The sequence below is a fragment of the Meleagris gallopavo genome, chromosome 1 (assembly GCF_000146605.3).
Source record: "Meleagris gallopavo isolate NT-WF06-2002-E0010 breed Aviagen turkey brand Nicholas breeding stock chromosome 1, Turkey_5.1, whole genome shotgun sequence".
NCBI classification, from domain to species: domain Eukaryota; kingdom Metazoa; phylum Chordata; class Aves; order Galliformes; family Phasianidae; genus Meleagris; species Meleagris gallopavo.
This window is the reverse complement of record NC_015011.2, coordinates 18,010,477-18,016,581: the sequence shown is the minus strand read 5'-3', so window position 1 is coordinate 18,016,581 and position 6,105 is coordinate 18,010,477. Positions and strand designations below refer to the sequence as shown.

The window sequence follows — 6,105 nt, the reverse complement described above, 5'->3', positions numbered from 1 at the left end:
AAAAAAAAAAAAAAGTTATTGGAGATACTAAAGCAAGATATTCATTTTTAGTCGACAAGTAATACTAGAATGGATATTTTCCCTGGATGGTTTTAGCCTTGAGAGCCACTTCAGGTAGAACTATAAAAATCTACGGTGCTTGACATCACACAATGAAACAGTACAAAGTGATCCTTAGATGAGTGTATTAGAATTCAGCATCAAATATGAGTGAACTTCTAAATATTCTGTGAAACGCAATCATCCCTTTTCTAAGATTCCTTTACAGTGATCAAGAATTGACTCAACAGGCTGCTGCAAATGATGACTGCTCTTTCCAGTTCTTTGGCTGGAATGCTATGGACTTCAAAAGCACTAGCAATTAGTTTTGCTTACACTCTTGACAAAGAAACATCCACAAGCAGTCTTAGTACGTAACAAAATCCTCCACATATTCTGCGTGTACAACCTAGGAAAGCTTTCCTCCAAGAAATTAATCTGAATCATGTTTTTATTCTACTTTCCTATGGTGTTTCCTATGGTGGTTAGTCCTAATGACTCTACCAAGACTTCCTTGCTCAGCATTTTTTGTTTTAAACTTTTTGTCCACACTAAAATGCATGTTAGCAAATCACATAGCCAAAGTTGAACTGTTTTTATTGGAGGAGACATGGGGAGGAGTAGCATTATCTGAAACATTGTACAAAAATAACAGTGTTAATCTACACGTAATTGTTAATCTTCATATTTTTTTTAGGCATGAAATTAATTTTAACTTCCAAAAATCTGTAGCCACAATTCAAACTGAATGTATAAAGAAAAAAATTATTTCTGACAAAAACCTTAGAAGAAAATACCTAAGTTTACTCTGATCAGTGAGAATGCAAAACAAAACAAAACAAAAACCCTTGAATGAGGCAATTGCACTTGGGGCATGGGATGAATGTAGAGCATGCAAGTTACTTCCCTCTTTTTCAGGAGGTAAACTGCAGAGTGAGGATGTATACATGTCAGCTGTTACCACAGAGTAGGAGGTGCACCATAAATCATACGCCAGTTACTATTAATGTAACACTGTAAAGATATCCAGGCTTACAATGTTAATTTTTAAATCTCAGACACTCACACAAACCTCCTGCTAAATTACTAAGCTCCATACAAGCCAATTCAAATACATTATTTTTCATGCCCCTTATCTATTGGCTTACTCTAAATTAATACTAACAACAATAATATAAGACCCTAAGCAAACAAGCAAGCTATCCACTAACTGATAAACAAGGGAAAAACAAAAAACAAAGAAACTTACATATCTGTTCCGCTGCATGCAGGAAGCTTCATTTGAGGTTAAATACTTGTTACTCAAACTTAAAGATGATTGTATCTAAGGAAAAGAAGAAAGTAATTCCTTTTAAATAGAGCTTTTTAGTCACGTCATCTGTTATAGCAGTGAGTCGTGGGACATTACAAATTTCTCTTCAGATCATAGCTCCAAGAGCTGTACTCATGAAGACTTGGGATTTTGAAAAAAGAAACAAAACAAGGGGAGGGAGTAGGGGTGTAGGGGGGTTATTTACTCATATGAGTGTCAGGAAAAATTAGATGTTTTCAACACTAGGGCCCCAAAACAAAAAAATAACAGCAAAGCCAATAATAAATATGCAAAAATATTAAAAGACATTTTCTGTACATGTCTTGGTGTTCCATGGATTCTTTTTCTGCTTAGGAGTGACAATATGACATTTTACTCTCCAAAACGAAGCCAATGTAACAAACTCACTTCTCACTGATGTAGTCTGCACTACATTACAACAGCTCAAGGGAGCCTGTTGGCACCTTTTAATGCACTACAGGATTCACCTGGAAGCTTGTGCTTCCCTTCCTGAGCCGAATGCATTGCTTACACACTGCACCTAGCATGGTTATTAACCAACATGTGGTAACATAGGATAAGCACAAGATTATAATTCCCCACATACAAGAAAGGAATGAATACAAGCAGAGTATATTAAGTCAAAATTTTGGCAAGGCACCAAAAAACAGCATAATGGTCTATCACGGGGAATATTTCTCTAGCCCCACTGACCACACAGACACAAGCTTCACAGTGCAGAGTCTCTGGCTGTTTCATTGCCCCGATATGTTAAAAAACAAAACAAAAGCCACCAGAACATCAGCAAGGTATCTTCTGCAATCTCATAAAATCCAGTACACATCATTGTCTACTCCAAATCCGAATGCAAATTAATAATTAAATAAGAATTTTAAAAAGCTGAATTCTGCAGTGCTTAATGGATGAGGCGTCATCCTCTTATGAAGATTCAGACCAAGCACCAACAGGGAAGCATCTTTCCCAGCAATCAGTGCTTACTGCACGTTAAACTGTGAATCAATTGTGTATAAATACATGTATTTTTTGAGAATCTCCTTTTGAGAAGGAAAATCCTGGTTGCATGCTTACCATGCATTAGCAGATGTACTATGTGAAAGGTCTTTTACTGATATCTGCACTTAAAAATAGATCCATACTTTGTCCAGCAAGTAAGAACATCTTCCAAGCTCTGTGCCTGCTAACTTGACTGCTGAGACCTTCGGCTGTCCCTTCTACAAGGTGACATTTTCGTGCACAAGCAGAAGGTGTCAGTGAGGTGAGCAGACCCACCCCATTCCCATGGCTCCCGGCTCCTTAGGGAGCTCTGGGAGATGCGGATTCAGGTCCTGGGGCAGGGAGGGGAAGCAAACCTGGCTCTCCCACATTCCTTGCAATTCTAGAGCCATCAGACTATAGGTAAGAAAGGGTACGAATGCACCATCTTCACCCTTCCTGGTGTCTAAAACAAACAAACAAACAAAACAAACAGCAACTTCCATTCTCATTCTTTCATTCATTAATGATGACAATAAAATAGTTTCAGGCTGGGCCAAACATTTCATTCAAAGTAAACGTTTGGGTTCTCCTGATCATTTCTTTTAGTGAAAATAACAAAGAAAAAAAGTCACTTTATATGCATCTAATCTTCTTTTCTTTAGAGGCAAAAACAAATTCAGGAAGGCACATACAGCAGAAAATCAGAGCAACTGAATAGAAATGACTCCATTGCACGGAGGGAAGAATACACCTGTGGGGCAGAATTGACCACAAATTAGTAAACAGGAATGGAAAATGAGAGATCCAGACAGTTTTCAAACAGCCATAAAAATGAGGTAGTAGCTCTTCAGTGAATGATAGTTCAGTCCTACATGTCATTACAAAGCAAACTGGGAGGGGGAAGAGGACAGAGGTAGGGAGCAGTAATGGCCAAACAAAGCTCACCGCTTGCGAGTTTAAATAAAGATTATGGTAATACTGTAATATTTCCTATGCCAACACCTGCTGAAAATTAATATTACAGAAGTTATAGAGAAGGCTAATAGAGAAGGCTAATATCCATTGTGTGTTCAGTATAAAAAAAAAAAAAAAAGTCATTTCTTCTGAATGATTACACTTGAACACAAACAAGGCCCTTAAGAACCAAGGTCTTTCCCTACTGTTATTTTAACAGACTATCACATTACACTCTGTCTCATCACAAAAACAGCAAACAAAACTCTGCTATCATGTTTAAAATATTTATCACAATGTAATTCTGGATAGCAGTTTCTATGCTTTGAAAAAAAATGATAAAAGCTTTAGTTCTTCTTGTGTGTGCTTTACACTCCACATTTCACATAAAAGCTATCTTCAGGTTATGGGAATGACTCTGTTTTTTTCAATAATTGGTTGAAATTAAACAATCTCACAGTTCAGAACTGTTGGCAGTTATTGATGATGCCTGCAGCAAATACAGACCAAGTAGCCAGAGCTAAACAGAAAACAATTTGCCAGATGCAAGAGAACTCCTTTTTGTGAAGCCTATATTAAAAGTGTATGCTAGAACAGAAAATACTATGCAAATCACATTCATTTATGCTGATATTAATAAAAAATACCCAAACTGTCCATATTTAAGGAAAAAAAAGGTCAAACTTGATGATGAATTACACATTATGAACACTATGGCCCACACTGTGCAGAACCCCATTCTAAACTATGAATAAGAGTGCTTTCTGTCTGAAAGTTAGTTAATGCGCATGTGTAATCTACCTATCTGCATAAAGCAGATTATTTTAATTGCACATTACACCAGCAAACCCATCATGCTCATTTGGAAGTTGAGAACTTGTGCAAATTAAAAGCAAGTTTCACAAAACAGGACTTAGAAAAATCTGCTCTGATAGAGACTCCACGGCAGAGAGTGGAAAACACAGCAAAGCGTTGGGAGATATGACCCAAAACATCCACGTTAATTCTTGATTTAAACTTTCTGAGAGCCACAAAGAAATCTCACAGAATTTACTATGGTTAGGGCTGCGGAAAATTAGAATAAAACAGCTTCCAAGAAAAAGGACAGGAAAACAAGAGATACAGCACACTCAAAGGCCATGTAAAGCAGCAGCTATTCTTAATGACCCAGGATTTTGTCAGGACTTCCTCTGGTAACACCTTGTTCTTAAGAATCACTGATAGATAGGACGGTATCATTTACTCCATGTAATGAATAAAGCCTAAAATGGAGACAATTTCAAATAAACGCCTGTAGAGTTCAGTTGCTTTCTTATTTCCAAATGATAAGCCTTGGTGATATACCACACACACTTAGCCCTCTTCTGCACTCCACCACAATCCCACACCATGAGCCCTTCTGCAAACACAATGCTTGCTCAGAATGTTTGCAATCAGTGCAGGATCTTAATTGAGGAGTCAAAACAGCCAAACAGAAGTAGAGGCTGCATACACTGAGTACCAGAAGCACAGCACTGACCCTAAGCTCAGCCAGTACCTGCTCAGCCCTCCACTGCTGCAGGCTGACTTCCACCTTGTCAGTGGAACCTGTAACAATTGTGCTTCATACAGCGTATCAGCAAACAAGTTACAGATGTCAAAAAGCACAAATGCTTAGGGAACACACTTCTCTGAGAGGCTCAGTAAAGCTATTTCATTTACTTTTGTTTTCCTTATTCTCTATCAATTTGTTTTTTAACTCCAGAGAACTTCTACACTATCAATCCCTCAGCGCTTGTTAGGAAGATGCAGACAGCTAACAACCACACACAAGAGCATGCTGTACCTCAAGTCCCAGTCCATCCTGTCCCCAGCAGACAACACCTGCATTTCCAGGAGTCCACAAAAGAACTCCTGCTGCTTTTGCCAGCAGTGTATTCTTTTTTTCCCTCAAACCAAATTTTATAGCACATAATAACCAGAAAGCCCCCACCCAGTACCTGTACGAGCCTTCCAACAGCAGCCTGGTGTCCTGGGGACAGTCGATGACATCTTGGGGGCTCTGCTGCCCCCTGCACGCAAACACCATCCTGAGAGTACCTGGCTTGTTTTAAGGAAGACACCAAATTCTTGAAAAACCTTGTATAGAAAATAACCATGTTCCCTCTCTTAAAAAGCAAAACTCACAAGTGCATGATGGGCCATATGGAAAGCAGCGCTTAAGGACAGCCTGAGAAGCCTGTCTCTGCTTGGGTTGACAGTTGCAGTGTGACAGCTCATGCTCAATTTCTGACATCTCCCAGAGACACCTCCAAAACACGGCACAACAGTCTCTTACACAGAGCACTGAGGAAGAACAGGGAGAGCCAAACACTACTGAACTTCACAGTAATGTATTGAGCATCATTAAAGCAAAACGTTCTCTGAATGCTGTGACTTTCCTAGCATTAAGAAACTCTTCGACACTTACAGCAGAGTGCATGTGCAGCACAGGGAGCACACGACACCCTCCAAACTCCGTGACCACTACAATACAGCCGGCGGCTGCTGTCAGCACTGCCTCGGCGCAGACCTGGAAGTTACAGAAGACATTTTTAAGCGAAACACGGCGTCCGAAGTGAGAATGAGAAGAGCGAGTGTTGAAGTTGAGCCGCGCACTTTCTCCACGCGTACCAACAGCGACTCTGCCTAAGGAGGACGGGGCTGGGAGCCCCGCACGGCGCAGGAAGAGATGCGCTGCTTACGCCGCGGCTGAGGTCACCTCCCCCGTCCCCTCGTGTACCGGAGAAACGCTTCCATGACCACCCGGCCCTCCCGGCCCCTCC

The 6,105-nt window shown here is 40.1% G+C and overlaps 1 protein-coding gene across 9 annotated transcripts in view; it reads right to left on the bottom strand.

Moving 5' to 3' along the window:
* ZBED4 (zinc finger BED-type containing 4) overlaps positions 1-6,105 on the bottom strand; it is a 24,866-nt gene that overhangs the window by 17,129 nt on the left and 1,632 nt on the right. For 2 of the 9 annotated variants that reach the window (XM_010729000.3, XM_031553058.1), the window contains exons 1-3: positions 5,281-5,725; positions 3,040-3,098; positions 1,289-1,363 (exon numbers count right to left, since the gene is read on the bottom strand). The gene's annotated coding sequence lies outside the window, so the exon portion shown is untranslated. Of the gene's footprint in view, positions 1-1,288; positions 1,364-3,039; positions 3,099-5,280; positions 5,726-5,750; positions 6,080-6,105 lie in introns of those variants that run through there. The other 7 variants (XM_031553060.1, XM_031553061.1, XM_031553066.1 and 4 more) reach the window with 7 other exon arrangements.